This window comes from Triturus cristatus, chromosome 4_1, assembly GCF_964204655.1.
Source record: "Triturus cristatus chromosome 4_1, aTriCri1.1, whole genome shotgun sequence".
NCBI classification, from domain to species: domain Eukaryota; kingdom Metazoa; phylum Chordata; class Amphibia; order Caudata; family Salamandridae; genus Triturus; species Triturus cristatus.
In genome coordinates, this window is record NC_140585.1 from 739,344,980 (window position 1) to 739,353,307 (window position 8,328).

The following is an 8,328-nucleotide window of genomic DNA, read 5'->3' on the forward strand; positions in this document are numbered from 1 at the left end:
TTCTTCAGTGCCCAGACCACAGCAAATGCCTCATGCTCAATTGCACTCCACCTCTGTTCCCGTGGAAGTAACCTTCTACTAATAAAGGCTACAGGTTGGTCTAGGACCTCCTCATTCATCTGTGAAAGAACAGCCCCCACACCATGCTCTGAAGCGTCTGTCTGTACAATTAACTCTTTAGAGAAGTTGGGCGCAAGAAGCACGGGTGCCGTGCACATGACAGTCTTCAGGGCATCAAAAGCTTTCTGACAGGTGTCAGTCCAGTTCACTTTCTTAGGCTGCTTCCTGGAAGTCAGCTCTGTCAAGGGTGCAACAATGCTGCCATACCCCTTGACAAACCTCCTGTAATACCCAGTGAGTCCTAAAAAGGCTCTCACCTCTGTCTGGGTTTTCGGGGGGTTCCCAAGCCAGGATGGTCTCAATCTTGGGCTGTAGGGGTGCCACCTGGCCACTCCCAACCTGGTGTCCCAAGTACACCAGGGAACCCTGCCCGATCTGGCACTTAGTCACCTTGACCATGAGGCCTGCTCTCCGCAGTGCCATCAACACTTCCCATAGGGGGCACAGATGTTCTTCCCAACCGGCGCTGATCACCGAAATGTCATCCAGGTAGGCGGCACTGAAATCCTCCAGTCCAGCCAACACCTGGTTGACCAACCACTGAAAGGTGGCAGGGGCATTCTTCATCCCAAAGGGCATAACCCGGAATTAGTAGTGCCCATCTGATGTGGAGAATGATGACCTCTCTCTTGCCCCATCAGTTAAGGCGATCTGCCAGTACCCAGACGTTAGATCAAACGTGCTGAGGTACCGGGAAGCCCCTAACCGATCAATGAGCTCATTAGCTCTGGGGATGGGGTGTGCGTCAGTCCTGGTGACTGAATTGAGCCCTCGTTAGTCCACACTGAACCGGAGTTCTGGCATGGCACCCAGTGCTGCATCCTTGGGGACCTAAACCAGAGGACTCAATCACCCCCAATGCCAACATCTTGGAGACTTCCTCCTTGATGCAAGCTTTCACCCTGTCAGCCACTCTGTAAGTTTTGTGCTTAACATGAGGACTGTATCCAGTGTCTACATCATGGACACACCAATCAGTGACACTGGGAATAGGGAGAACAAATCAGAAAACTGTCCCAAGAACTGGCGACAGTCATTCTGCTGCTCAGGGGTCAGGGTGGAAGAGAGGTTAACACCATCCACTGATCCATCTTGCTGTGTTGCAGACAGGAGGTCAGGAAGAGACTCAGACTCCTCCTCCATTCCAGCATCTGTCGCTAGGAGCATGCCCACTTCAGACCTTCTAAGTGGGGCTTCAGGCGGTTGACATGCAGGACCCGCAAAGGGTTCGTTGGAGACCGCAAGTCCACCAAAAAGGTGACATCACTCTTGCACTCCACCACCTCAAATGGTCCGGTCCACTTATCCTGGAGCGCACAGGGCTCCACGGGGGCCCTGACCCAAACTTACTGACCAGGCTGAAGCTCAGTCAGAATGGCATTCTGATCGTACCACCGCTTCATCTCTTCCTGGCTGGCTTCCAGATGCGCCTGGGCGAGTTGCCTGAAACACCGGGTTTGGTTTCTGAAGGCCAGCATATAACTATATACATCCTGGGGAGGTTTCCTGGGAGCTTTCTCCCAGGCTTCCTTTACCAACCTCAGAGGTCCTCTTACAGGGTGACCATAGAGCAGTTCAAAGGGGCTGAACCCTAAGGACTTCTGTGGCACCTCTCTGTAAGCAAAGAGAAGGCATGGCAAGAGGACGTCCCACTTATGCCTTATGGGCTCCTCAAGACCCATACTCATGCCTTTGAGGGTCCGTTTGAATCTCTCAACCAGCCCATTACCTTGGGGGTGGTAAGGAGTGGTGAACTTATATGTTACCCCACACTCCTGCCACAGGGACTTCATATACTTGGAAATGAAGTTTGTATCATGGTCTGACACCACCTCTCTGGGGAACCCCACACGGGAAAATATCCCCATCAGTGCCCGTCCCACCAGGGGGGCCGTCACTGTCCTCAGAGGGATGGCTTCCAGGTACCGGGTGGCATGGTCCACCAAGACCAGGATGAACCTGTTGTCCATGGCTGTCTTGGGATCCAGAGGCCCCACAATGTCAATGCCCACCCTTTCAAAGGGGGTGCTGACCACAGGGAATAGCTGGAGAGGAGCCTTTTGCTTCCTCCCACTCATTCCACTTGCCTGGCAAGTCTAACAGGTCCTGCAATGAGTATCTGAACTCTTGCACATTTGGGGCCAATAAAAGTGGGTGACAAGCCTTTCCAAGGTCTTGTCCTGCCCCAAATGTCCTGCTAAAAGCACATCATGAGCCAACCCCAGTAGGAAGGCTCTGAAGCGCTAGGGTACCTCCAGCACACATGCTGACCCAGGATCAGCAACCTTAGGCTCACTATACAGGAGACCATTCTCCCAGTAGATCCAATGTGATCCAGACTGATCACCTGCTGCCTGGTTTGCAGCCTGCTGCCGCAAACCCAGAAGAGAAGGGCACTTCTTCTGCTCCTCGCAGAACTCCTCCCTGGAGGGTCTTTCTTCCTGCTGCCAATGGGTCAGCTCAGGCAGGTCCCCCAGTTCAGCTACCTGCTCCCCTGTAGGTTCCAGGGCATCCCCTGCAAGGTCTGCTCCTCCTGGACCGTGGGAACTGTGGGGGCAGGTTTCCCGCACCCCGGCCTCTTTTCTTCAGGCTCCAGGTCCTCTTGAACACCCTTACTGGCTGCCATGGACCGTGTGGTCACACACGCCCACTCAGGCAGACCCAACATCTCCAAATGAGCACTTCGCTCCACCTTAGCCCAAGGGGAGCTCTCCAAATCGTTACCAAACAGACGGTCAACAGGCATGGCTGGCCTCACAGCTACTTGAAGAGTACCAGAGACCCCCCCCCCAATCAAAGGGAACCTGAGCCACCTTGCAGTGGCTCTCTGTGTTGTCAGCGGCAACAACTGGGTAAAATGCATTGGGGACCACCTGCTCTTCTGACACCAGGTGACACCTGACAGCTGTCACACTGGCTCCAGTGTCTCTAAGCGCCTCCACTCTATGGCCATTGATGGTCACCCACTGTCTGTACTTTTTAATGTTATCAGGCAGCTGGGTCCTGGGGACCACCTCACAGTCTCCTAAACAGACAAGGGACATCTCTGCGGGACCCTACCCTCCTTGGGCACCCATCTCCTCCTCAGGACTACACTCGCCATCTGCCGGGGTGGTGCACCAGGGGGTGCTGTCTTGTCCCTCTGTGGGCACTGGGGATCATAAAACCTATGGCCCACTTCACCACACTTAAAGCACTTCAGGGGTCCCCTATGAACAGGTTTACCTGTCGGGCCCCGGGCTTCTTCTCGGGGGGGGGGGGGCTGGGAACCTTTCCCTTAGTTCCCTTGTGGATTACTATGGGGCCCTTTCTGGAACTCCCTCTGTTTGCCCTTGTCCCCCCACTCTTCTGCTGGGGACCCTGCCCACCTTTGGCGGAGTCTCCCACATGACCCTTCTGGACCCGGGTGCTCACCCAGTGGTCTGCCTCCACAGCAAGCTTCCTAGGGTTAGTCAGCTTGCTATCAATAAGGTGCTGGCGTAGCTCTGGAAAACAATTATTTGACAAGTGCTCCCATGAAGTCAAATTATAGAGCGCTTCAAAATCATTCACTTTGCTACCCTTCAACCAACCATCCAATGCTCTGCCAAAGAAAGAAACATATTCTACCCAAGTGCTAGACTCCAGTTTCTTACAATTCCTAAACCTTTGTCTATAAAGCTCAGGGGCCAACCCATACCTGGACATTAAGACCTCTTTCATGTGTACATAAGAATTCTGATCTTCAGAAGGCAAATCTAATAAAGTGTCCCGCCCATCACTAAGGAACCGCTCCACCAACTCCGCTCCCCAATCCTTCTCAGGGACCCGGTGGGAGGAAATAGATACCTCATAGGCCTTGAACCATTGCCCAATATTTTCATTCTTATGAAACTCTTTAATAACATCCTTGGGAATGAACACTCTTGTTTCCACAGGCACGGATGGTGCGCTGCCACCAGAGGGAGAAATCTCTAAACTCTTAGCTTTCAATTCCCTCAACATTCTCTCATGCTCCAAATGCATTCTTTTTTCCTCCAAGGCCAACTTCGTATTCTCCAACTCCATCTGCCCACCTATTTTGAGCTTGGCCAGCTCCATCTTAGGCACCCTATCTCTCGCCCTGTCCTCCAGCTCTCCTGGGCACAGGCCCTTTGAAGAAACATTGCTGCATGTTCTTGAAGGCACGTTCCTCCCAACCAGGCCCAATGGCCCCTCTAGCTGCCAATCTATATTCTCTGCTTCCTCCCTAGGCTCTTCAGGATGCTTACTGTCATTCCTAGATTCCACCCAGGCCCTCAGTGCCTTTTGGTATTCCTCTTTCCTGGTAAGGCCCTTTATAGAGATTTTAAATTTCGTGCAAGCAGCTTTGAGGTCTGGCACAGTGTAGGTATCAATCCTATCCTCTTCAAAATCAATGTCAACAGGTGCAACGGATGCTGCTTTACTCATGGTGAAAAACAGTTGGTAGTTCTCAAAAAGCAAAAAGAAATTCCAAGGAAAATTCTACCAAAAAGTATGTGGTCGCATTATGGTCTGCACTCACTAGTAGTGTACACCAATCACTGTATAGGAGTCACAAATGCAAGTCCAAATCCTCACCGCTGACGACCAATGTTAGAACTGGGGGTCTCTAGTTGGCAGAGGTAGGTACCTTTGACCAAATAGGGACCCTTGCTTCTAGTCAGGGTAAGAGGGTACACTTCTAAAATAACCCCTGCTCACCCCCTTGGTAGCTTGGCACCAGCAGACAGGCTTATCTCAGAGGCAGTGTGTAAAACATTTGTGAACACATACAGTAATACAGTGAAAACACTACAAATGGACACCACACCAGTTTAGAAAAATAAGTAATCTTTAATAGACTTAACACAAGACCAAACGACAACAATCCACAATACTGTAATCCAAAATAGACTTTAAAATGGTAGAAATAGCTTAGTTCAATGTAGATGGTAAGTGCAACACTTTACTCTCAAAGTACCTTGGATGTGTCACGCAATACAAACAAAAGGGTCACAGGGAAGGCGATGCATCGGTTCCTTGCTTTGGGGGAGGTGGTGTCGGTTCCTTACTGCAGGGGAGGTGATGCGTTGGTTCCTTACCGGAGAGGAGGTGATGCGTCGGTTTCTTACTGTGATCCGGTGCGATGCGACAAGATGGCGCCTCGATGCGATGCGACAATCCGCTGCGGAGCAAGAAAATGGATTCTTGCAGTGATGCGACAACGTTGGATGCGATGCGTGCACGCCCGACGGTCGTGTGGTGAACTCTGGAACTTCTGAGCCGCGACAGGCCCTACAACGCGTTTCTCCGGTGATTCGAAACACTTTGTCGATGATGCGACGGCGAACAGCTGGAGCGGTGGCACGCTTCTTCGGTGATGCGATGGCAACTGCTGCGTAGGCAACACGCTTCTCCTTGTTGCGTCGCTCCCATCTCCCAGCGACTTGCAGTCTTCTCAGGGGGCCCAAACAACAGTAGGCACCTCTCTGCAGGCAGAGTTCCACAGCAAGGCTATTCAGGGGAGCTGGTGGTGAAGTCTTGTATCCCTGAGACTTCAGGCAGGAGGCAAGCACAGTTCAAGCCCTTTGAGATTCTTCTTCAAGATTGCAAAAGTACACACAAAGTTCCTTTTCTCCTTTCCTTGGCAATAAAATAACCACTGCAGGCCAACCCCAACGGCACAGCACAGGGACAGTATCCTCCTTCAGCTTCCTTGGTTCTACTCCTTGGCAAAGGGTCGTATTGATTCCCAGAAGTGATCTAAAGTTCTGGGGTCTGGGTCCCTGGGGAGAGGATGTGGTCCGTCGGCTAAACTGCCGACTTGGTGCTGGAAACCAGAGTTCGAACCTCAAAGTCGCGTCCACATCCTGTGATTCTGGGCAAATCACGTAATCTCCCCGTGCCTGAATATGTAATGTAAATACAGTGCTCATGTAAAGTGCTCTAATACCTTCGGGTCGAGTTTGCGCTATATATATATGCAACAACATCCTTTGTCTCTGAAGGCAGAGAGTGTCTGTACCTAGTCCAAACCAGTTATGTGCAGTCCTGGAGCACTTTGTTTACAGGACTCCTTCTTTCCTTTGACAGTGTGGGCCAGGGTCATCAGACGCACCACAGGAGGTGGAGCCAGCATTGTCGAAGGCAGGCAAAGCCCTATTCAGGCCCAGGTGCTACTTCTCCCACCACTCCTCATGCAGATAGGTCTATTCAGCCTTGTGCTGACTCACCCTGTCTCCTGGAGCCACCCACGCCCCTGTCACTCACAACCCAGACATGGAATACACAACCTGTCAGAGGAAGGCTTGGATGGTTAGGCAAGAAAATACCTACTTTCTAAAAGTGGTATTTTCAAACACAGAATGTTAAAATTAACTTCACTAAAAGATGTATTTTATCATTCTGAGTTCAGGCATGCTAAACTCAAATTTCTACCTAGTTCCCTGAGTCAGTTAGGATTATAAGAAGTTATAATCAAACTGCCCATTCTGGTCTATGGGAACAGGTAACCTTGCAATTGTGAAAAACTAAATTGGCTGCAATTCACTATCAGGACATGTCACCCACATCGGGCATGTCCTACCTTTTACCCACAATGCACCCTGCCCTTAGGCCTACCTTAGGGGTGTCTGATATGTGGGAAAGGGAAGGTTTGGGGACTGGCAAGTGGGTGCACTTGCCAAGTCAACATGGCAGTACCAGACTGCACACAGGCTCTGCAATGGCAGACCTGAGATATACTTTACAAGCTGCTCAGGTGGGTGGCACAAGCAGTGCTTCAAGCCCCCCAGCAGCATTTGATTTATAGGCCCTGGGCACACATGGTGCTCTGTACTAGGGTCTGACAAGTAAATCAAATGAACCAATCATGGAGTCACTAATCCAATCCAATACTTTACAATAGGGGGCACTTGCACTGTGGCATTGAATAGCAGTGGCACAGTGCCCAAAGCATCTAGACCAGCAAAACACATAGCCAAAATACAGGAGGCAACAGCAAAAAATGGACGGGAGACCCACGCCAAAGGTGCCCGCTGAACTCAGACCCACTCCCACACCAAAAGACCACGCCCACAACCTCTGCATCATTCTAGACAGAAAACACCATAACACAACAGGTCCTTGGCCTGCTTTCACATACTATGCATGCTCCGAAGAATCCCCACAAGCACTAGAAAAACAGTCACAGAAGCTCTAATCACCAGGTAGCCAGACCACGGCAAAGCACTGTATGCAGGAACCACCACCAAACTCATACAAAGGCTCCAGATGATACATAATTTGGCAGTCAGACTGATCCCCAACCTGCCCAAACTAACCCACATCATCCAGCACCTGAGGATACTCCACTGACTCCCTGTCCAGAAAAGATGCCAATTGAAACTACTGACACACGCCTACAAAGCCCTCCATGAGCAAGGGCCAACATACATAAATAACCACCTGAGTTTCCACTAACCATCCAGAAACTTTTGCTTCGCCTCCCTCGCCCTTGCACAGACTCCATTCATCCGCTGTAGCCACAACAGAGGATGCTCCTTTTCCCACCTTGCTGCCAAAGTCCTGGAACGCCCTTTCCCTCACCTTCAAATATCACCCTCGCTGACGGACTTCAAGAATAGACTCAAGACCTGGCTCTTCAACTAAGCCCAGCAACCCAGCGCCTGGATACCCTCATAGGTGATGAGCTGCGCTCTACAAATACCGACAGATTGATTGATTGATAGAAAGCATTACATAATAGTTAGAAATGGGCTTCCTGGTTGGCTGAGGTATGCAGCCAGGCAGGAACTGCCACTCTAGTCAGAGTAAGCTAGATATACAATAAGATAACCTATGCTTACCCTCTAGTAGCTTGGGCACAGAGCAGTCAGGCTTATCTACAAAGGCAATGTGTAAAGTATTTGTGCAACACACACACAGTAACACAATGAATACACCACAAAATACTCCACATAGGGTTACAAATGTAGATAATAATTTTATGAGTAAAGCAAGAATAAAATGACAAACATCTAATATGTAGAACCAGAGTTATGAATAGGAATAAACCAAAAACAGTGCTTAGAAGTCAATAGAGCTAAAAGGTTACTTTAAGTCATGCTAGACCGGTGTAGATCCAAAGTTCAGGCTGACCACGATGGAGTGTGGGTCAAATACTGTTCCATACAGGTCCCTCTGAAGTTTTACCTTTTCAAGCTGAGCAAAGTGCCCAGTTTGTGG